The following is a 22,813-nucleotide window of genomic DNA, read 5'->3' on the forward strand; positions in this document are numbered from 1 at the left end:
TCTAAAGGTGTGGAGCATAAGGATGTACCAGGAAATACAAGGAGAACCAAGGGCAAGCACTACATTGAGAGGTTGTATAATGCTCTTAACATTTACAGTGAGTGGTTTAAACCATATAAGTAGGAAATACAAACACTTTTAAAATGTAGTTCTCCTCTTACAAATGCACAGGATAGACTATACTGCCTTTTTGTAAAGTGATCAAATGACACTGGCTTTTAAGTACTTTAGTTTTTAATTTGCCTTTTCAGTGCCAGGTTACAACCCAAATGCTTTTTCCTGAAGCTGTATAACTTGGGAGCCATTATTGCACCAGATGGCAAAACTTTTTCCTCAATTTGGCAGTCTGGATTTGTTTGGTTGATTTTTTGCAAGCATTATTGTGCTGGGAAAAGTGTTTTTGTGGCAATCTAATAGTATTATTCTCCTCCTTGCAGGCTATAGCAGTGCAGGAAGAACCAAACTAAATTTCCAGGGAGCACACCTGGTGCCTGGGCATGGCCAGTCCTAGTGCTGCTCCCCATGCATTACAGGGACTGCTGTGTGACCAATTTGCATTGTGGACCCCCAGACATCAAACTGAAGCCAATAATTTCACAAGGGCCCTTGGAGGCTCAAATATTTCCCATCACAGATCTGAGGTCTGTTCCTGCAGAGTACCAAGGTGAACATGTCAGGTCTTTTTGCTTTCAGCCTGGAGGTACCAGTGCTGTGCAAGCTGGTGCTGGTTGGGAATTTGAAACACCTTGTATAATTTCTTCAGTTTCGCCTGCATTCTGTGGTCTGGCTGGGTGCTCAGATGGCTTTACCTCAAAGTTTATGCAAAATACTCTAGGGCAGTATTGTGCAAAAAAATCTCATGCTAGGCAGTTCCCAAAGGGGACAGTGGGATTTATTGACTAGTGAGCATTTTCATTGAGGGACACCACTAATGCCTGTGCTGTGTGGTACAGACCTTCTATCCATCTAGTTCCTGAGACACTAGTCTGATGTATTTGGTTGTTATTTAGTTATTTTCTTTGAGGAGAGAAAGCATGAAGAAACTTGTTTTCCCAAAGTCTTATGTGCATTAATCACTTTAATTTGCACATTGCATGCCTTCTTAAAAGCAGCTACATGGTATATTCCTTGAGCCTAGGCCCTCATTTTGAGGAAGCAAATAAAAAACTGACTAGATTCTCAGCTGATGAAAAATTGAATTGGAAGCTAGTCAGGTTTTGCCAGCTAAGGGCTTGACTCCTGCTCCTTAAGAGCCTTCTTCCTTTTTTTTTTTTTTTTTAGCAATTTTTGTCATGGGAAGCAATTATGGAGTAAAAGGTGTAAAGATATCCAAAACTGTTCTCATGAGTGACTCTTCCAAAATACAGCCGAAGAATGAGAAGGAGGCATGGATGGTATTTATATAGGGAATCAATAAAACTTTGTCATGCAGTTATTGGCTATTTTGCTGTAATAGAGCAAGGACTTTGAAATCTCCTACTGCCATAGAGGATTCTTGCTCCTCTAGGCAGGAATAGCTGCAGTCTTGTCATAGAGTGAGGGAGGCTGTTTTTTGTCAAGCATTCACAGGACAGCGACTGAGTACAGGGTACTCATTGCTGCATTCAAAGCTGCCCCTGCTGCAAGCAGTGCCAGTCCTTAGTGACTCCCTCCAAGCAATTGAATTCTGAGTGGCTGCTATTGTTTTTCAAAAGAACATTTAATTCTTTGAAAATATAATAGCATCAACCTTTATTGATTTGCAGCCTGTGCTCTGCACTTGCAGCAAGCTACTGTTTACAGCGGCCTATGCGGTTAACCCACGGGAGTGGAGGTAAAGAGCCACAGCTGTGTCTCTGAGCATAGAAAGGAGGCAAACATGCATTAACCAGGTATTTTCTGCTAAGAGTCTTAGAAGTTTAAAGACAAATGGGCTCCAGTCAGGCAATGTCTTGCAACTACACATCTTTGCCACTGAGTCAATAAGCCCACCTGCTTGCTACTGTGTGTTGATACAACCCAGCACTGTGCTGTACTTGGGCTAGACTGAGCAGATGCTGTAGTTACTTGGCTGGTTCCAGCATCACCTATCTTCCTAGCACTGCCATGGGGCACTGGCTCATCTAGAAAATGTCAAGACACTGATTTCTAGGTTTCATTTCCTTTTTCTCATTGTACAACTTGTCATTCAGGCCTGGTACCTCATAAGCTGTCCTAGTGTCCTATGACCAAATGAATGAATTCTCTCTTTTCCCCCTTCCTTCTGCCCTTTGGCCCATAGGGGAAAGAAAAGGCTGGCTTGACAACGGCAGACCTTTGGGATGAGCTGCTGTGGCCAGTGTAAAGGTTTGCCTCCATTACAGATCCTCAGCACAGAGCCAGTCCTGATTATCTTGTGTTTATCATTCCCATTTGTAGAGAGTTAGGAGCCATCCTGCCACAGGTTGTGGAGGCCCCAGAGGCAGGGTCAGGAACAGCTCTTGGCCCAGCTGTAGGGGACCGATGATAACGATGGTGGAAGAACCTTGGTTACTTCTGCCTTTTGTGGGGCTCATCTTTCAAGAGAGACCAGTGTTCTTCATTTATAAAATCATTCCCCCAAGAAATGTTTCAGGCCTGAGTATCTTGCTGCTTATGCCTTGTACCTTTTCTGCTGATCAGCAGAGGATTTCAGTTTCTGAAATTTGTCATTGTCACTACAGTTCACTCAGACTATGACCAGCTCTCTTGGCATCATAGTGATGGAACCCAAAGGCAAATCCATGTGGACTGGCCACTAATGCTCACAGAAGTGTGTTCTTGTAACAGAAGTGGCAGTCCAAGGAGGGTCTGAGTCTCACAAGTGGAAGTATGGGTTACTAAAGAGCACAGTGGTCTTGTGGCCAGGAAACAGTGTTTCTTCAGGGTGTGAAACACGTGGTAAGGTGGGGGAAAATATGTATGTGATGCTGCTTACTTGGAGGGGAAATGTTAGCAGAAGGGAGGGATGAGGTGTGTGGGGAAACATCTGTGTGAAGTGCAGTGGTAGGAAAGGGTTTGTGCATGAGGAGATTCGTGAGTCTGATGCGAGCGTAGGAAAGAGTGGGCTTTGCTGGTGACAGCTTTGGGTGCTTAATAATTCTTTGGCTTGCATAGGAGGAGAAATGCGGAGAAAAGAATGGTATCATAGGGCTCTTCTGAGGTAATAAATAACCTGTGGTTTCAAGACGTTTATCTATAGCTATGGGTGGGCCATCTGAACGGTTAGAGTGAAGAATGTGCCCACAGGTTCAGTTTCCTTCCCTTTCATTAGTGTCTGGAGTTTTTAAGCAGTGGCCTTGGGGTAAGGCATTTCTGGTGAAGGATCATGAAGAGATTAGATACATTGACTCCAAACCACACACCCTCCTTCCTTAGCGTTTGACCTGTAGAGCGTAGTCTCTAGAGCGTGAGGTTTACAGGGCTTACAGTTCGGCTGTTATGCCTCTTATAGTGGTTATGAGCATTAGAGAGCAAGTCACTCAGGTAGTGTTTGAATGTTTAACTAATGTTTCTGAATCCTGTGACAGACTGCAGAGAACTCAAACTTTTTGGCTAAAACCCTTCTGATTTTTCTATCTTGCAGAGATTCTTTGTGTGCTATAGTTGGTAGGGTTATGTTCTTCCTCTAGGTCAGCTACACCTCACTGAAATCGGACAATGGTCTGTCAGTTTGATTTACCTCCTTGTTTAGAGACATCTGTTTTACAGTTAATTATGTCATATCCAGACTACAGTTCAAAAGCCAAGTCTGATGCCAACACTCTTTAAGTGCTACCTAAGGTCATCCTATCCCTGAAACGGCAGGCTAAAAAGCAAGCAGCAAATTTAATTGATGGTAATAGCAATGTTTGTTTCCATTTCTTTATGAAGGAAGGTCCAGGCATAAGTTGCCTGTAAGGTTTTATTTTTAATTGAAAATAAGCACGTAATCTGTGCCTGTTCAGGTTAAACCCAGTAGCTTGCCAAGGAATGGCTTGTTCTTACAAGGCTGTGGGCATACATGTTTACCTGGCACTGTATTCACAGGCATCTGTGCTGCCTGGTGCTCTGTGATATTTACTGCGTTGCAGGTCCCCAAAACACATCCTGTGAAAGTCAGCTTGTAAGCTGATATTTTTCTGATTTCAGGCTGATAGCTCAGCTAAAAGAAACAGATTTGCACTGAGAGGGGCTTTGACACTCCATGGTGGTAAGCCAAACTCAGGTGTACTGTTTAAGGACAGCTTATGTGCCAGTGCCAGCTTCTGAGTGGTGACTGCCATGATGACCCTTGTCTGCCCCTGTGGCCTTCTCTCCCACTGATTTTTCAGCCTCTGGTTCCAAGTAGGTCTGTGACAAGCCCCTCAGATTTTACCTGCTGTTGGATGCAGACCTTTTCAAAGCAGCAATAAACTTTCAAAGGGTGATTATGTGGAAGAATGTGCAAGAGTTTTGCATGAGTATGGTGTAGAAGCACGCAGAGGGAATGTGTGGCAACCCAGCTGCTAACTGTAAATTGTGTGAAAGCAGGACTTCAGTGTTATATTGAGACATTGGTACAGGCACTTGCAAGCCCTTATTTCTAGAGCACCTTGCCAGGTTGGGGGGATAAGGGAGTGATTCAAAGTGAAGGCGAAACAAAACTTACCAGATAATAGAGTGCTTTCTGTTTTACTGATTTCTTTATGCTGAGGAACTGGTAACTTCTGCTTCTGTTTCAGGTATAGTTAGTTATGTAAAATTATAGTTATATTGTAAGTGGTTATTATTGTTGGCAGGGAAGGCAAAGGAGCAGATGCAGGCTTTGTTTGCTCTGATTTTGAATTTAACTTTTGGCAAAGGCAATTTTGTTTCCATGACCGGTCATTTCTTTTCCATCTATTTGTTATAAAACCAAAGTCTGTCAGTACAGAAGTTGAAGGAATGGAGTCAAACCAGTGGATGAAAAGCCAAAGAGGATGAGATGAACTAGATACCAGATATACCATCACATCATAATTGATGGAGGATATTTCCTGCCTTGAGATAGACATGGATTGTGTTTCTTTGTCATATAAAGCATTGTCATCTTCTTAAGGAGGCTGGATAAAAAAGTGTGATTTAGTTCTTCTGAGGAAAAACCCTTCTTCTCTAAGTCCCTAGGCTCTGCTCAGGAAGCAGGAGACCAGCAAAAGAGAAGGGGTAGAAAACCATGCCCAAGTTGGATCTGGAGTCAGTGAAAGAGGATAAATTTAAGACCAATTGTGCTGTCACTTGTGTGCGCTTCTTTTTAGGTGAGGAACAGGAATGGGATAAAGACTTAGGGGAATGAATACACAATGGTTTTAGGACTAGCAGCAAGCTTTTTAGAGCTTTGCTAGAAATGGCCTGTGTTGAATATTGACCAGCTAAAATGTTATTAAGCTAGATGTCTATTCATCTGACTGCATCTTGGAAGTGTTTAACTATAAGGTGTATTGTGACTTTACTGCTGGTGCATTCCCACTGGAAAGGTAAGTGGTTCTCTAAGAACATTTCTGTTTATGGTAATGTGCTCTGCACTGTGGGGAGGTAAAGGAAAGGCACATAATTCACAATATGGATTTGGCTCATTAAGCTGCATTTAGACCCACAATGAATTGTCTCAATTTTGTGCTATCTTAAGAGAGTCTTGTAAGAGATTTTTTCCTTGTTCAATCTTCTCATAGGCTTTTTGACGTACAGCTTATGGGCTGCCTAAGATGTGCTTTTTGTACCTATTTTTGCTCTCTCTGTGAGTGCTCAGCTGTGTCTGTTTGGTGCTTCAAGCTTATTTCAATTCAAAGTAATGACTTCAGAGGATATTACCTGGGCCCACAGGGGGGTTTGTTGTATTTGAATCAATTGACTTCAGTAACCAGAAGGAAAATAAGTATGGGGCATAGATCCAGTATAAGAATAGGTATATAAGGTAGTTAATTTCTTTTAGGAAATGCACACTGAAAACTTTCTGCTTCTGGTAAAAAGCTATTTCTTTAAAAACCCCACTTTGAAAAATTCCTGAGAATATGTCCAAAATTAAACAGGATTTACCCTCTTACACTGAACAGCTCAGCAGCCTATAATAAAACACAATTCAGATTTGTCCTTTAGGAAAATTCTATAACTTCAACATGTACAGTATGCCCAAGCACTAGCTTAGAACATCTAACCATGATGCTCAGCTGAACATTGCTGAAAATCTGACCCAGACCTGGGTTATCCCCTCACAGGCTCTTCTAAGTCTAGAAATAAACTTATTTCATTTGTGTTTGCTGAAACAGTTAAAAGGTGAGTTGACTCTGAAGCAGATGCCACATGTCAATGGCAGTTTCTGCAGATGAATAACAAAGCTCTTTAGGAATACTAAAAATAGACATAAACTATAGTTGGGAAGAGTCAATCCCTGGTACCCAATCTATAAATAAGCAAGCTATTGACTAGTATGATAGGTTTATGTCTTTCATGTATTTTAAGCACTTTGGAAAGCAGAGATAACATGATGTGGATGTTAAAATAATGAATTAAGAAGTGAGGACATCTGACACATGGTTTATGTGACTTGCTGTAATCACAGTCATAGATTTTTGGAATCTTGCAGAGCAGTGGTACTGTTTTCAACCTTCACCAGTTTCAAAATGTAGTCAAATAAGATGGGTGGGATATTTTAAAATGCAATCCCACCACTAGATGGGGGGAAATGGTTATCTTGACAGTACTTCAGAGTCCCTCTTATTAGAAAGAAAATAAAAAAGGCTTTACTGGACATGCTTCTTCTATACCCAGTATGCTGCTTTTAAGCACAGTTGATCTGACAGTGTGGGTGCCTGCAGACTGAACAGGTCACTTGGACTCTGTATGAGACAGAACAATAGACACATCAGCAGTTCATTTTCTCTTTTCCAAAAGTAGATCTCTAAATAGATAGGCAGCTGAATTACATTGTAAAAGTGCTTGTTTTCCCTGTCCTGGACTATAAAGGGATCCTAAGTGGTCCTTCATCTGAGATGGAGGCATCCTCATTGTAGGTGTCAGAAAGTGGATGAAGCAAGCCCCACACCTTTTTTTCACTATTTGCATGTGCTGTCTTTCACAATCTTCCTTTCTGGGAAAGGACTTCTGTCCACTGGACTGAAAGATTAGGAAGGGACCTCGTATGCCTTGGTAATCTGAAAGGTTTGTGAGAAGTCTGTTTGCTTTTGTTTCACCATCTGTCTCCTCTAGAACAGAGTGATCTCAGGGGTATGCAGTTTCTTTGCTTGTGTCATGGGGATCCCACTGTGGCCAGGGCTCAGGCACACTGCAGGCTGCTTGTTCTGTTTCATCAGTGTCACATATGCTTCAGCTCTCTGGTTATAGCTGAGGGAGACTTAAAGTAATTTCCACACCTACTCCTTTCTCCAAACAGCTTTCACTTTAACTCATGAAAATGTACAAATGCTGGGGGGCCTTAAAGATGGATTTCTAGAGCCAGTGTTCAGTTTTGTAAGACTTATGCCTGTTATGATACTTAAACCAAGGTGAAAATATCCCCTCAGGTAGCTCTTCACCTTTAAACAGCTAATTCTGAAAGACTCAGGGCTTGATTCAGTCCACAGAGAACATTAATAGCAAAATTGTTCTGAGTTTCACGGCAATGGATAAGGCTCAGGATTCAGTCAACAAATCCAGATGGGTTCCCATATTCAATTTTTCCAGCAAAAGTGCTAGCAATTACAGCTTTGTTGAAAGCTGTTACATTCTAAAAAGCATAAAAATGCTCCCAATCTGCATCTTGCAAGGCTGTCCAACTTGTCTACTTCCTTGATCTTTTTGTTCATGCTAAATTAAAAGGACACAAGTTATTGTGACCTGGTTTGCTGATTGTTTAGCTTAATCTTTCTTCCTACCTTCAGAAGGAGACTTACATGAGAACAGATATAATATACCTGCAAGTAACTTCTAAATTTTGCAGAGGCTTCCTGCTTCCTTTCTAACATGTAAAAATGTGGCTTACTTGTAAGCAGTTCATGGTGAGAAAATTTAAGGGGCACATACCTTTGTATTTAGATATTGTTTTGTATGCACTGATCTTTTTTTTTGTCCTTAGAAGTGATTGGTCCTACAAGCTTTTAGTGAAAATCAGTTTAATAGCTATGCATGTCCATATGCACACAAAAAATACAAAAAAAAATGTTGCTTGGCTCTTACCAAACTGTTGTTCTTTGGGATGAAGAGAACTTCAAAGGATAGCTCACCTGGAAGGATACATATTTTTTAAAATTAAAGGAATAAATTGCTTTGTTTAGAAGATATTTCTCTCAATTTGTCCTTTTAAAATGAAAAACTTAAATCTTTAATTTTGCAAATTTCAAACCAGATTAGTTCTGTTTTCTGAGCACTAAAAAACCCCATGTCTTTTAATCTAAGTGCATTGTATGATTTTGCAAATATTATTTCTTGTCTTGAAGACTGTAATTCTGGAGAAAATAAGTACTGAAGAGAGCGGGGAAAAAAGGAAGGAAAAAACCCCCAGCAGGTCTTGCAATATAATGAACAGTCTAATCAGAAAAGCCACATGCAGGTGTAATGGGAAAAGGTAGGGTAGTCACTTTAGATACAGCAAAAGCAGGGAATATTTCGGTTGCTAAGGCTGATAACCTTGACTTTTATTGCCATTATAACTCATTTTTTTAATACAACATCCAGTTGAGAACCTGAACTTTCTTTTTGTGATTACAGGTCCAGCTGAGAAGCATGTAGGACCCTTCCCTTTCCTTCTTGAAACACGAGTTCTGGCTGGATACCATGCAGGAGTAGTTTTCCATCACTTTTCCATTCTACTAATGTTTAGAAAACCCTCTCTCTTTCACTAGGAAATACATAAGTTCAACAGGAACTGTGAAAGAAATATGCTTGTTTCATACTGGGAAGGTTATTTTTCTACCTTAGCTATGATATAATACTACTTTTAAGCTTTCTATTGTCCATCGATAGAAATGGTTTTCTATCGTCCAGCATGGTTTAGGAGCTGAGCTGATAACCAGGAGAGCTACATTCAGTCCCTTGCACTGTCAACCTCACCACGTCACTCCTTGGCTTTAAACCACCCATAAAATGGGATGAGTGATGCTTTCCCTTGGTGTTTGTCTCGCCTCTGTAGATTGTAGAACATATGGTGCACGAATTGTCTTTCTCTTCATGCCAAGGACACCAGGGACCCAGATTGCAGTTGTGGCTTCCAAGACAAGCTATAAACAATAACAGGAAATGAGATTTTTGTCTTGTCTCTGTTTTAGGCAGGCCTCATTAAGAATTTCTTTGTGTTCCTCCATTTAACGTGTAAAGATAACCAAGTGATTCCAATGGGTAGCTACCCACTGAAAACGTGAAAGAATCAAAGTCTCAAAGTTTCCTTGCCACAAGAAACTCCTCCACACTTACCCCTGCCTTCCTGCTGCTTTTTCTTGCTGAGAGTGAATTTTGACTTTTATGCTAGCAAAGATGGAGGTGCTTCATGGAGAAAAGAGGAGCCAGCCCGTGGGTGTGGTGAGAGTAAAGAAATGGGATGCATAAAGCAGCATAAATGTCGGTACCATGGGGAAGATGCTGAGCAAAGTGGGAACACAAATAGAACAGACAGGAGCTTTGTGTAGATGAGAAGGATTTGGGTAAAGCACGTGTGTGTATTATGCTAATTCTGTACAGGGTGAATTAAGAGCTGCAGAGTCTTGTGGCTCATTCTGCTACTGGCAACATAGTAATTCTCCTGAAAATTTCCACAGGAAAATACTATCTTTGAATAAGAAACTGAGATTTCCTTTGAGGAAAAACAACCTGAAAAATATAAAGTTAAATCACTGTTTTGAAGGGAAATGATGCTTTTCATTTAGCTTTTTCTTAAGATGCTTTTGTTTATTCCTTGAATAAGAATGAATAAAAAAATATATAAAACACAATTCTGTTTTAAATTGAAATGAAACAAAAGTAATTGTTTTACATCAAACCACAAGAGTAAGCATGAAAGGGGATTTTTCATTTCTTGGCTTAACAGTTGTGAATAAAAGGGGGGGATTTCAGCTCATTTTAAACTATAAGTTGTACAGTGCTGTTTAGGCACATGCAATGTTTCTTGACAGTTAAGATAAAATGTTTTGTTGGGAATGAATAGTTGCAGTGTTACACATTTCTGACTCACTTCTTGGGTAATTGAGGCTTATATGATCTCTCTCCTGCTGGATTTGGAGGCATAAACAAGGTGCAGCAGGACCACCATGTAAACAGCACTGATCGGACACTGGGAAATGGGTGACCTCGAAGCTGTAAAGAGACCCTTCTGCTTTGTCATCTGACCATACCTGCAGGGCCAGTTGTTGGTATAAAAGAGGTGGCAGCTCCCCAGGGTAAAGAGGCTGCTGTGGGCAGTAAGAGAGCTGCCTGCCTGGCCTGTGCCAAAGCCCTGCCCGAGAGCTGTGAGCCCTGGGGAGCTGTGGCTGGCCCCTCCTCAGATCTCAGCCTCTGCCACCCTGCCATCGGCCATGCAGCTGGGGCTTCGTGGCCCACAGCTCTTCAGCACAGGTTCTTATCTTCCACTATGGTGAGAGCAGCTTGTCCCTGCTGTCTCATCCTTTGGCATCCACATTGACTCAGTGTATGTGGACAACAAGCCTTGGGCTGCTTGCTTGGCTGCACAGCAAACGCTCTGAGTCTGCTTCTCACTGCATCAGGCAGTGCTGAAGCATTCATCACCTGCAGCTGCTGATCAAAGAAGAAGGAGATCTTACTGTGAAAATGCTTCTCTACAGATTAAACTGTGCACTGAGTCAAGCTGATTTTTAGCAGGCTGCCACAAATCTATGCATGTCCTTCTCTCTTTAAAACAGGATCTTCAGCTTTCCTTATAAGATAAAAAAGCCAGAAGAAAGACAAGCTGAGAGTAAAAGTAATTCCTTATATGTGTATACTGTTTGCATAAAATACATTCCAGCAATGTTTGCTGTGTCAGCTGGAGTACAGAATTGTTTTTTGAGCTCTGGAAGAGAGTGTTAGCCTAGATGTGTAATGGTTGAAGCAATGGCTCGATTTTTGGTGCACATCTAACATCAGAATGAATGTCTCTGAGATGTCAGAAAAGAAGCTAATTATGGACATGAGGTTTGAACTGCTACCCTGTTTTGACAAATGGCATGTGTAACTGGAAGCAGAAGACTAACTCATGCACTCTAATTTTGTTAGAAAAAAAAAGGGCATCTGTCATCAAGTAAATCTCTCCTCTTGTCAAGTGGTTGTTGAAATGAGACTTTTATACTCTAGCATTTGCTGTGCACTGTCTGGAAATAATAATCCAAAGCAAAATGTGTTATTGTCCTGGCATTTTATACATACAGGAAGTATCAGGGAATATATATATACTTATATACATAAGTATCAGGGAAAAGGAATTAGAATTGAAAAAGTAGATCAGCATTTGAAACTCATGATATATTACTTTGATCTTCTGGTGGTCAGGAACAAAGGCCACGTCTCTTAATGTTAAAAACTATCTGGTGTGTACTTGACTAGGAGCCTTTTCACTGGCCTCCATACTTCCCTGGCAGTGACAGTAATTTTATTTTCTCTCTCAACCAACCCTAGATTGATGCAACAGCCAGTTTATAGACTTTGAGTGGCAGGAAAAAAACCATCCTTTAAGTGACATGTAAAATTGAACACTTAGCCTTACTTTTGATCATTTCAATCCACTAATTTCTTCAAAGCTTTGTGTTTGCTGTAATTTTATTTCTTGTCTCTTGTGGTAAGGTCTGATTTGTCTGGTATTTCTTGTTTCTTCTCTTCACACTATGTTTTGGATGTGAGTTAAGCTTGAATCCCTTCTACTTCAAGCTTCTCTCCCTGATGCTCTAGTTAATTCTGTATTAAGCTGAAGCTTGTCCACTTAAAGAAGCCCCTTTTGGAATTGAATGCAACAAGTGCTTTGGATGTCGTAGTCACTTTGTCAGTGCTTTCTAGAAGATGGCTTAAGCTGAAGCAGAGTACTAGTTAATTCCATATATTTGTTATTGTTCTTGATTGCATGAAGTTGCCACATGGGGATCTGAGCCTTATTGCATCTCCTCAATATTCAGGAGTAGTTGTGAGAGAGTCCTCAGTCTGATCTATGAATTTAAAGACTGTCTTGAGGTGGTATTTTTGTGATATATCATACCTTCTGGTCAAAAGCACTAGGAAGGAATGGGCTTTTGATGATGTTCCACTGAAATCTAACAGGAAAATTTCTGACTCAAAATTTTTTTTCAGTGGGGGGGGGGGGGGGGGGGGGGAATGTATTTGTGGCAGTTCTTATGGAATGGCTACTTTTCTTGTACTTGTTTGCTTTTCATACAAATAGTGCTGCTTCTATCTCTGGTTGTATTTATAAGAATGGCCTTTTAAAAACACCGAATACTGAGCCAAAAGTCAGGTCTTAGAAGTGTGCCCAGGAACTCAATTTGCAGTTGTTTTTAGGGTGGTGTGGTTTTTTGTGTTGTTGTTGTTGTTTTAAATTTTTTCCCCCATCCCTCATGGCTGTAACAAAGGGCTTTGGGGCAGTAGATTTCCACCCTTGTTAGTTTATTTCTGTCTCTCTGTGCTCTAGCAGAAAACCTCTGCTAAATCATACCGCAGCAATTTGAAATGTTACCTTTCCCTTGCTGTTCATCATGCTGTCAGAACACTGAATTTCATGGGCATGTAACAGCCCTGGCAGATATTTGTGTCTTGGCTATCCCAGCTTGGTATATGAGTCTGGCCTATTAATTTGTGTTGTAATGAAAACAGGCCTGCACTGCTTCACTGGGCCGAGAGCTGGAGTGCCAACCAGACAGATGCACCATTCTTAACTGGTATAAAATTGGTGGGATTACAGCAAAAATGGAACAGGTCAACTCTGTTGCTCCTCTCTTGGACTTGGAAGGGTTGAGCAGGCTGAAAGTGAAAACACTGTCAGGTGCTGGGCAGAGTTGGCTTGAACATTTGTGCAGTTTTGTGTCAAGGGTAAAATTTTCTGCTCAAGTGTTTGAGTTTTAAAACCTTCACTTTTAATCTGACTAAGGGCTAGAGACTTAAGACAGAATCTTGGAAAAGATTCATTTCAAAATGGGAAAAAAACTACTTAAAAGCAAATAAATATGACACCCCCTGCCCCCCAAGTCTTACTCATGCATTTTCTGGTCCTGCTATAAAGCAGGAGACAGTTTGAAAAATGCTAACTTTAACTTGTATCATTGTCCATGTATCCCATTTTTCCACAATACTTAAACTAATATCGCTTAAGACTAACCTTAGTTCACTCTGTACTGCCCCCTGGTCCAAATTCTTTCTGACTTTGGGGAACCAAGGCTTTATTTCTTACCTATACTGCAGTATTAAAGTATTCTGTCCTTCCCCACCAAATAAAGATTTAGGTTGTTTTTTTTTTTTCTGATAAGTCTGTAATTTTGTAGTCTTCTGTCATGTTCTTATTTCTCTGGAAGCCAGAGGAGCATCTCTGGTGATTGAGGCCCAGAGCCTTTAAAGTTGTTTCTGGGATCTCTGTTCTATAGCTATCTCTGAAGGCTTGAATATGCCCAGATATCCTTTAAGTGTATGCCAAACTTTCGTCAGCCTCAAAAAAGATACAGAGGTGGATAAAAGAGCTGCTTAACTCAATTTGTTCTGGGAGTCCTGAGGGTAGCATTGCTTTTTGTAGTCTCAGCTTGCATAAACCTAAAGCCACCAGGAACTACTGAGTGGTTTTGGCAAGCATGAAGGAGAGCAAACATGTTTAAATTTACAATTGGCTGGTTGAATCCTCAGCCCTAGGCTTGTTCTTCACCAAGTCAAACATGAAGAACAGAACAAAGGGCTATTGATAGTCCCTGCTCTGCTGGTTTCTCCTACTGCTGCTTTTTTTGTTTCCATTAACAATTGTAGGAGAGCTCCTTTCAGCTTCTCTGACCACCTCAGAATGGTTTCCTTAGAGATGTTTCCATAATGCAACGCCTGCTTTTTGCATACAGAGAATGTTTTATTTGGCTTAATATTTAATATTTACTTTAATATTTTAACTATTTTACTGATTTTATCTGTTCTTCTTTCCCTCTGTAGGATTTCTCAAAGAAAGTAGCAAGCATAGCACTTATTTGGTGAGACTGAACCCAATGTCTGCTTCAGGGATGTGCTCACATGCTCAGTCTTGCATCTGGCTGTACTGAGATAGATGGGCTCACGTTTCATGTAGCTGGCACACACTGCAACTGCTCTTCCAAAAACCCTTCCAAACCATCCTTCCTCTGGGTATTGTGTATGTAGCTTCAACAACAAATAACCTTGGTACAGCACGTGGGCTGCTGCAGCCTTCACTGCTTTCATACAGACAAAGCAATTTACACATGGCTGATGTCTGAGACAGGTGCCCAACATCAGCAGTGACCAGCTTTCAGCCATTCTGTTTAGAGGGCTGGGCTTACCTCTGGCTCACACCTGGTGGTGTGGGTGTCTGTGTCCTTCCCAGCTCACCTGCAAGACCATACTGTCTTGCAGGGAGTTATCTGAGGAGACTTTGCCTTTTGGGACAAGTATTCCTGCAGCACAGAAGTGCCTCTGCCTTTTCCTTTGATGAGAGTTTTAACAGGCACATCCTAATCTCTTAGAGGCAAGAGGGGAAGGCACATTGGGGGCTGGATACAAACAGGACATTGGGGCTCAATCCAGCTACAAGCTGGTTTGGAGAGCATGAGAGGAGCTAAGCACCCCTTTCTGCCCTGTGCTTTGAGCAGAGCTTGTGAGAAGGCTTGAGCTCACACTGTACTATTTCTTCTCCTCCTTCCTTCTGGCTCATCTGTTCTCTAACACCACACTGCCTCACACAGAAAGCCAGACTGACCTGTGAAGTACAGGGACTCTGGCGAGGGCTGAGCAGCAAACACTAAGAAAGGAACTCAGGGTTTGGCTGGAAGATTTGTTTATATGTTTGCTTTTGCCTTGGGCAAAGCACATTGTGAAAAGAAATGGATCTAAAAATAAGATGGGAGTTTATATGAAATGGAAATAACTAAAAAGGGGGTGACAGGAAAAGCAGCAGAAATATATAGGGCAGCAGCACTAGCTTGAAACAGACGGTGTGGTAAATGAAGGTTGGAAAACTAAGGTGAAAGCAATCAAGTCCCCTCTTCCTACATCCTCTTACATGTAGTTCTACACAAGGCTCACCTTGTGTTCACACAAAACACAGCCTGTTCTTGTGGGGTTTTGTGTAGGTGTGAAGATCCACCCTCAGAACTGCTTGCCACTTAGCTAGCTCTGCTTGAGGAAAGGGACAGTTGCCAGGAGAGAGCTAGGGACAGATAAAAAACTAATAATGGGTTGCAGACATACTTGCATCATCCCAGCACTGGCAGAGGACAAACTCAGCTCCTGTATGAGAAAATGAGATTGCTTCTCAGAAGATTGAAGAGATGCTGGTCTCCAGTATAAGCCAGAGGTTTGGCAAAGGGAAAGTACCAATTTAGCACTGTGGCCTCGTGCTGAGTTTTTTTTGACACCATTAAAATATCTAGACCCCATTTTAATAGTGGAAAAATAGCTGACTTTTTAAATAAGATTATAAAAAGTTTCAATGAATATCTGCTGCATCTGGGAGGGTAGGAGGGACTAACCTTCAGATTTCAAGAGTCTGGAATGAGGAATCTGCTGACAGGGCTTTAAAGTAAGTCACAGGAGAGCAAGCTGTTCTGTGAACCTGAGATAGACTGTCAAAGGAAAACACCCTGGCCTACTCACTGGAAATGTTCAGAATAAAAAGACTGAGAAATCGCTGTACAGTTGAGGAGCCCATTCACCTTCTTTGTGGAAAGTTAAGCTGGAAAGTCAGAAATATGGGGGTCTTCTTTAGCTAAATTTGTATTTAATGACAGACCTCTTTTATAGGTACATGCTGTGGGCTGGTTTAGAGTTACCAGGAGGCTGCTGTTCTTTCTGGCATTGTATGGTGGTAAGAATCTCACTCCATATATGTGAGTGCATATAAAACGTGTCTGTAGCTATTTATATAAAATGAGGAGGAGGATGAAACAGTGGTTATTTTTGAAAACTCCTCTAAAACAAATCATCCATGCTTCTGTCTAGATAGTGTGTATATATCTGTCTAATACACAATTTATTTCAAAAATAAATTTATTTCTTCAGAAATAGCTGTCATTCTAAAAACACTGCACTCCCTGAGGATGGAGCTGATGTCTTTTTTTGGAGCCACCATTTATCAATGTTTTGGTTGTAATTTGGTTATGTCATCTGAGACATGATGTTCAGTTACTGAAAGGATAGAGAAGGAGAGGTACTTCAGTGATGCAAGGAATTTTGTTATATACTTGGTAATATTTGTTTCCATTTTTTCATAAGCAACATAGTAGAACTTGCTGTTAAGTAACGCTTAACAGCTTCTGCAAGCTTCCTTTAAGTCATGGATTTCCATTTGGCTTGTCACCTCAGAAACAAAAATGAAAGAAAAAGTGGTTAGCTAACCTTGCCAGAGGCAATCTGCATGTTTAGTCGGTGCAACGATGATGAAAAAAAGTCAGTTTATCATATTTTTGTGACTTTTTTTTCCCTTTTGAATTTTAAAGCTAAAAAAAATCATTCCCATCGATAAAAACTAAGGGATCAGCTTTGAAAAAAAACTCCCTTACTCCAAGTTTTGGTGTTCCCTTCCGCATCAGCTCATGTTCCAACTGAGTATTAGACACTACTGAATCAGGACAGTTTTATGACTAATTCACATGGAACCCCAGTTCTGCATACAGCATCCACTGTCTTTTTGGGAATGCAATGAACTAAAGCACAGAACAATGGAGAATCAACTCCACTGTCAGTCTCAAGCAGTCAAACTAATTTTGTCTTTCTTCCTAATTTTACACATTTGTTCATCACGCTTTTTTAAAATTCAGGAAATAAGTCTATTCTGTGATGTGGATGTACATACAAAATTGTTGGAAAAAATACATAAAACTGGTATATGGATGGACTGCAGTAAGTTATTGTATTACAGATTAGAGGTCTCTCCTCATCACATCTTTTCTGCACATGACAGAGGCTCGATGTGCATTTAAAGAATCCACTAAATAGTAGGTAAGCAAGTGACAATTTACACTAATTGAAATTCATATGTAGTACCTAGGAGATTTTTAATCAGATCTATTTATATATAAAGAAATAATAAAGACAAGAGCATGGCAGATTGTAGCATTTTCCAAGACTCAGGAATGACTTGGAATGAAGACTTTTGCTCTGTTCTTAGGTCTAACACTTACTAGTAGTTTGACAACAGATGTGGCTCTCAGTTTCTGTGTCAGTTTACTCACTACATGATGATATGTAAGATTTATCAATACCTAATTTCTGGGGTTATCATAAAGTCTTTAAAAATGTTCATTATGCAGCCAGACAGGTAGGAAAGGCTATCTAAATGTTAGGTTTTTATAGCTTGAGGTAGTGAAACTCAAGGTTATTGACCCTTGGAAATGACAAAATTCAGGAAAAAGAAGGTGTTTCCACTTGGGAAGAGAAAAAAAAGCCGAACTTTCTATACAACTGAAAATGTTTTTTTCCATTTTGAGGGGGGAAAAAAGTTCAGACATTTTATTTATTTATTTAAAACATGTACCAGTTTTTCTGGGACTTTATCTCCAGGGATTTTCCATGCTACTGCCAAGAATTGAAGAATGGCTGTTGCCCCTTGGTATAGAAAGTGGATTTGGTAAATCGTGATCCTGACACCTTGAGCAAGGGTTCTTTGGACTCCTAAAAAAACCCTTGTGTTCCCAGCATACAATTGCTTTGGAGCAGTGCAATGATATCTGCTTCCCTTTGGCTCAGGGACCCCAAAGCTTTCCTAATCTGAAACTGTGGGGTTTCAAAGTGCACTGCTCCTAGAGAATGGCAGAACACATGGGCTGTCCTGGGGCCAGGCCACACAGCTCGTGCATGGTCTGCAGATCCAGGTGTATGGATGCTTGGAGGAGTCACCGTTTTCCCTGCTGGCCCCATGGCAGGGGCAGCAGGAGGCCTGAGAAACCAGACTAAAATCACAGCTGGCAGCACTTCTGCCCTCCTTGATAGAGTGAATCCCTCTGCTCTCCTAATGCTGCGTGGTCTCCTGTTGAAGTCTTGGGACATTCTCAGCTTGCAGGAGTTTTGTGGGAGCTTGTTGGAATTCTCATGGAGTGTCCTGAGGGTTTGTTTGCCCAGGAAGAAGGAACTGGGCCCAGAATCATGACAAGCTCTTGGGAACTGTGACCCTTCTATCTTGAATTTTTGTCTGAGGTGAATCATGCTTTTCTTTGTTAGGAGAGATGTGTCAAGCTGTAAAGGGAGTTTTGGGATGGTGCCGCTTCGAGTCATTGTGTCTAACTCTGTTAGACTGAGTTCTAGACAGCTCTACCAGCAGTGTGCAGCTCAGCAGGCCCTTAGCATTTGTGTCTCCATGCTGAATTGTTGAAGAGTGTTGCTAGAGAACAGTTTCCCAGAGCTCCTGAATTTCAGTGCTCATTAATTCTCTGTGCATTTGTGTTGAAGTAGGAAGCCCCTGCCTTTAGTTCATAAGCCTTACAAATGCTTCCCTTGCTTGGAGATGCTTTGGGTGAAAAATACTCAGGTGACTCAGACAACAGTCCTAGAGGTCTGTTGTACCAGAACTCACAGCAACTCATAGCAAACCCATTTGGTCCTAACAAAATTCTTTGATTTACTGTACTCTGCTAAACAATTGATAACAGAAGGATGTGAAGAAAAACACTGACTGACTTGAATAGCAAATGAGAGAATAACAAGCTTATCTTAGCATTGATTACATAAATAAATACGGAGGAGAGGTTTATGTGCCTGTGGCAATCAGCTGAAATGACTATTTCAAATAAGACCTCTCTTTCTGCTCAGTAGAAAGCATCTTATTTACACTGATGCTTGTTGTCTGGCTCAGAAGGGAGAGGGAATTGTTTCCTGATCTGAGCTAGGCAAGAACAGATGGAATTTCCAGCCTTGCATATGGTATCCCACCTTCTCCTCTGTGAAAGGGTTAAGGGTTGTGAAGATTGCTATAGAAATACTATTGACATCCTTATTGTTCCAGCCTTTGGCTACTTTTCCTGTTATTCACCAGTTGGTGATCACAGAGGCCATTTCCATGTGAAAAGTAACTTGGTTTTATTGCTGGATATGTGGTATTGAGATGATCTAGACTGAGATGCCTAGATCCTGATCTCCTCTCCCTACAGAGTGGTTCCAGGCTGAACACCTTCAAAACTAGGCTTTCCTCTCAGGATTTACCTCAGTTCTAATGGATACCAGCAGAGGAAGTAAGTAGGGAAGTTAACTGAGATTTTTGTTACCTGAAGTGCAGCTTAGGAAAGTGCCCAGAGGAGTTTAGGAAGCACAGGAAAAGCTGAGTGATTGGCATTTGAGTTCATCCAGAGAGCAATTGTGTAGGGAGGCCAGTTTTGAGCCTTAAGTTGAATCTAGGTCTTCCAGTGAGGTGTTGGAAGCCGCGCGGGACGAGGAGCCCAGATCCCCGGCGGGGGCAGCGAGAATCCAAACCAATATGGTTGATAAATGAACTCCGTTTATTAGCAGTCCAAAGGCACTTATATAGTATACCAGCTTGTTAGCTCCTAAGTGGCTTAAAGCTTATCAAGACACATTTCTATTTCTACATAATTGGACCTACATTGGCAAGTTTCCACAGTCTTGTTATGATCAAAATAATTTTGTGCTCACCTCCCTTGGTTCACTCCCAGACAGCACAGCTGCAAGTTCTTTACTCCCTGTTTTTTCTCAGGCTGATTGTTTCCTTCACACAGGGACTTTCCCATGGAAAGTGTCTCTCACACACAGAAGCCTAAAAACTTCCAGCCCTATTGCTTGCACAGTTCTTTTATTGATCCCAATAATTCTATTCCCCAACAGTGAGGTCCAAAAGTATTGGCCTGGATAGATGTTCATTGGCTGGCCTTAAAGCACTCCCTTCATGTTGAACAGTTTGACAGCTGTTTTCACAACTCCCTGTCGCTACTCCTCTACAGATGGTATGGTCATACCACTGACATGGGAGTAGTACAGGCTTCTTGGGTTTTAGCCATATACGAGTTCTTTGGCTATTAGCAGAAGTCTTCATGATTTCAGATGTAGATTAGATAGTGTCAATTGTTACAAAGGATTCTTTTGCATTACTAGCAGTAGTTCAAGGTATTTAAAAGTCTAATTCATTCATAATGAGCATGCAGCACGCTTGGATACATTCTGTGTTTTCCTCATCATATCACATATGGGAGCTACTGTTGTTTCAGTGGAAAACTACTCTGCTGAAGAGTTAACAAAAAGCAAAACTGTGCTTTTGATGACACAAGGACCATTTGTGGTTGTGTAGTTAAGGAGAATTTTGCTTACACTCATCTTAGCAAGTAAAGTTAGCAGAGAATTTTTTCTGATGTAATAATGGCTTTGTAGAGACCCTGATGAAAGGACTGTGCAATTCTGCATCCCAGAGAAGCACAGGAGACCCAAATAGTCACTGTGCCTCCCCTAGCAAGGCTGAACTTCACTAGCTGTTTCTAGCAATGGAGTATGCCCACAGCCAACTGTTGGGTGCCTGGACTTTCTTCTTGAAACCTTTTAATTTAAAATGAGTTAGACAAGTGATTTAACAGATAATTTTGTAACCTGTGAGTTTTAATTGCAGGAATATGTCCATTAGCTAAGTTGAAAGTTAATAGAGCATTAGTCTTAGACCAAAGAATCTGGCCTACAGTAAGGAGGGACATTCCTTTGCCTGTCTGGAAGGGGTTTATAACAGGATTACAGTTAGCTCTGTAACTCTAGCTGATTTGATCTGAGGCCAGGAAAGAGAGATGGAGCAGCTCACATAAAAATGCAATCTCATACAATATTAGTTCATTCTTGGCAGTTCTTTTGCCTTCTTGTCTTACCTAGCTGTATGTGGAGGATCACTGACTCCACTTTGACTGTACCAGCTTGTAGTTGGAGTTTTGGAAGAAGGACATATGAATCTTGTGCAGTACTGGTTGCCTGACCCCCCCAGGAGCAGAAGCAGAAAGGCAGTAATTCATACAGGGCTGAATAAATCCACGAGAGAACTTGGCAGAGAAAAGGAGCTAAAGGTTAGTTCATCTGAACAATCTCAAATTAACACACGCCACCTGCCTGCTCCCCCCTCCCCCAGTCAGATTTGAATCAGCTCTTCTGAAGCCTAGAAGTGCTTTCCAGTTACCCATTTTATCAAGAGCAAAAATAATTCCTGTGGGAATAAACCGCTAAAGCAACCATGATTTTTGCCAGTCAAAAACTACTGGGCCAAATTCTGCAAGTCCTCCATCTGTATTCTGTTCAATTACTGCTGGCATCAAAGCAAATAATTTTGCTTGAGTAAAAAGATAGTGATGGCATGGTGCTGCTGGACTGAGTGAGTGTGTCTGGATCTGTTTACTACTTGACGGCGAGAGGACCAGCAACACTTCTCTGTCACATCAATGAGCAAGGAGCCATGACTTGTGTTTGCCAAGAGAAAAAATCACACCAAATGAATAGACAGAAGGACCCAAAATCACAGCTGAGCTGACAGACAAGAATTAGAGAAATAAACAGGACTGCATGACTCGTCTGTAAGATTTACATTTTTAGGAGAGGGTCTGGCAGTGTTTTTAAGAATGTTAGGAGACTTGGAAGGACATGTGTTTTTGTCTGTGTTCACTGTACTCTAGAAAGCTCCCACCAGTCTTTCTCCTCCTTTAGTGCTGCCTGTGAGGATGGCTCTGAGGGTAAGAAGAGCAAGCCCCAGATGGCAGCAGGTTGGTGGGGACAGCCTGGCAGAAAAGGAGCCTTCGTGGAGCCCTGAGAAGCAGCCTTACTTACTCCAGCAGAAGTACAGGGTAGGGCTTCTTTTGTTTGGAACAGTGAGCGTAGGTAGGGACAGTCCATGGGAAATTTAATCTGAAATAATAGAAGAGAGAGGGGAAAAACTGCAGCATAAGGCTGCAAACGTTAGTAAACTGTAGTAATGCCCTACTCCAAGTGTCTTTATCTGACAGTGGGCTTAGATTACTGCAGGACAGACTTCCCATCCCTCCTTTGATGCTGTTCTCTATATGAAGGGAGTTTGGATTCCCCAAAGGATCTTAGTATACTTAGCAGCTTTTTCAACTTTGTAAGGAAAAAGTTGTAACTTAGTTGATTTATTAAATATATGCTTTTAATTGAATGCTAGAATTGCAAACTTCCTAGGTTCTAGGGTGTCCTTTCTTATTTTGTTTACTGAGCTTTCTAAGGGATGAGCTAATTATGTTACAGCCAGTTCAAAGCAGCAGTGTGTATGCCCTGTGCAGCTCTTAAACATTTGCTAAAAGGTATGACAGGTGGCTAGGTGGCAGGTGGTCATAAATAATCTTTTACTGTATTAAGTTAGGATTCAAACAGGCAGCTAAATTTTCCTCTGTCTTCTTTCTGTGTTGTTCTGTGAAGATGGTGTCTGTGGGTTTTTCTGAGGGCAGTGCTTGGTGGGCATCATGACATGGTGCTGAACACTGAAGCAAGCAAGATAATTTCCACAATTGCTATCTGAATAAAAATGAGGTTTTGTTGGACCTTCCGCCAACCACCTTTTGTTCATTGTGGCTTCCCTATTCTGTATTTTCCCCTCCATGAGCCCCATTTCACGAGCCCACAACTTTGTCATAGGTGTAAATGTCAAGTGGCTTTAAAAATGAATCAGAACACAATTTCTGTAACCCTTGGGCATCTGATTCTCTCCATCTCTGTACTTGCCCTCTAAAATGCT

At 41.3% G+C, this 22,813-nt stretch overlaps 1 long non-coding RNA gene across 3 annotated transcripts in view; it reads left to right on the forward strand.

Annotated features, from left to right (window-relative positions):
- LOC138112501 (uncharacterized) overlaps positions 1–22,813 on the forward strand; it is a 90,156-nt gene that overhangs the window by 43,227 nt on the left and 24,116 nt on the right. The window contains exons 3-4 of one of the 3 annotated variants that reach the window (XR_011151760.1): positions 438–641; positions 8,698–12,203. The exons of 1 other annotated variant lie outside the window; for it this stretch is intronic. This is a non-coding gene — a long non-coding RNA (uncharacterized lncRNA). Of the gene's footprint in view, positions 1–437; positions 1,740–8,697; positions 12,204–22,813 lie in introns of those variants that run through there. One more of the 3 variants, XR_011151759.1, reaches the window with a different exon arrangement.

Source organism: Aphelocoma coerulescens, chromosome 1 (assembly GCF_041296385.1).
Source record: "Aphelocoma coerulescens isolate FSJ_1873_10779 chromosome 1, UR_Acoe_1.0, whole genome shotgun sequence".
NCBI lineage: Eukaryota > Metazoa > Chordata > Aves > Passeriformes > Corvidae > Aphelocoma > Aphelocoma coerulescens.